Genomic DNA, 1,628 nt, shown 5'->3' on the forward strand with positions numbered 1-1,628 from the left:
CTGTTTCTAAAACCAGGTGTCTTCCTCTATGCTTAAGAAGAAAAAAAAAAAAAAAAAAAAAAAAAAAAAAAAAAAAGAAAAGGAAGAAATATCAGGCTCTTATTCATCTGAAGCTTGTACATGGGGCTAAGTGTTATAAAAACAGCCACTCTTTGCAGAGTGCCTACTACATTGTATAGGTGAGGAAAATGAGAATCAGAGTGGTTAAGTGACTTGTCTAAGAAAATACAGCTAGAAAGTAGCAGAGCTGGAATTCAGCCCTCAGTCTGTTTCTAAAACCAGGTGTCTTCCTCTATGCTTAACTAAGCTAAAGAACTAGAAGCCACTCTGGCATTAGGGCTGCCAGTGTTTTAGAAAGTTGGGCCTTAGAAAGTTCTAGGACATGAAGGAGGCCATATTTCTAAGACTGGTACCCAAAGCAACAATCTAAGTGCCTGAAAGTGCACAGATGGTGCCGGGATAAGCAGAATCAGGGTAGTCTTTGTAGCAGGAGCAGACTCTCAGCTTGTTTTCTCTACTGTTTCTCCACATGTCTCTTCACAGCGCTTACCATAACCTGTCCCATTGCCCACCTCTGATGGGGCTCCCCTCCCCAGTTGAGTTGGGGTCGGGCCAGTGAGAATGCTGTGGGATAACCCAGAGGCGTCATATATCCAGCCAATACCCTGCCACTCACAGGTCTCTGAAGGCATTTTCCTGTTTCTCTCTGCCAAAGGGTCCGAAGGGAGCAGGGATCCGGATAGCAGGGAGCCACCCTGGTGCAGATTCCAGTCCCCGCATCCCTCCCACGCGGTTTCTTTGCTGCCCAGCCGGGATGGCCCCAAAGGAAGGTCGCTATGCTGGGCCCCGTGGGAATCAGATGTTGAGCATCCTGCCCTTTACTATATTTAACAGGAATGGAGACGAGGCCCTTTAGCAAGCAGCTTGTGGGAGCCAAAATTCCCACAAAACCGAATGCATCAGTCAAAGCAAGATTTGAAGAAAAGATTTATCACTTCAGGGAGTTTGGAAAACTTTGCGTGGATTCCTCATTTTCCTCCTCCTCCTCCTTCTCCTCATACACAGATGATAGATGGATAGATGGATAGATAGTGTTTTCCTGGAAGGTGGAGAGGAAAAGAGGTGCGAAGGGGAAGGTGGTCCTGTCGGCGCCAAGCTGAGCTCTGAAGGGCTCCTCTTTTGGGAGAACACAAACGCCTTCCACCAGGGAGGGTCCTCGAACTCCACCCAAGAACTGCAGGGAAACCAGGTACGACAGTAATGCAATTTTTTAAAAAGGGAGAGGAAGAAGGAAAGCAGGAAGGATGGACACAGAAGAAGGAAATCGAAAAGAGAGGAAATAAAAAGAATTAAAGGACCACTCTAATTCTTGAAGGGACAGGAAAAAGAAAGAAGACGCATTAAGGGAGGGAGACATTGAGGACTGAGACCATGGCAAAGCCCAGGGTCCTGAGAAACTTCGCGAGACAGAGGGGCCCTGCAGCTGCCCATCCCCATGTTTGGGCACATGGAGTCGTGGCTCCCGCTCTTGAGTCCTGCCCTGGGAGGGACAGTATCTGTTTAGATTTGCGTCTAAATTTAAACCCTGATCGTCGGCCTCCCTCCCCGCTCCCCACCCTCCCCTCCCC

Source organism: Colobus angolensis, unplaced genomic scaffold (genome assembly GCF_000951035.1).
Source record: "Colobus angolensis palliatus isolate OR3802 unplaced genomic scaffold, Cang.pa_1.0 Scaffold126, whole genome shotgun sequence".
Taxonomy (NCBI): Eukaryota; Metazoa; Chordata; class Mammalia; order Primates; family Cercopithecidae; genus Colobus; species Colobus angolensis.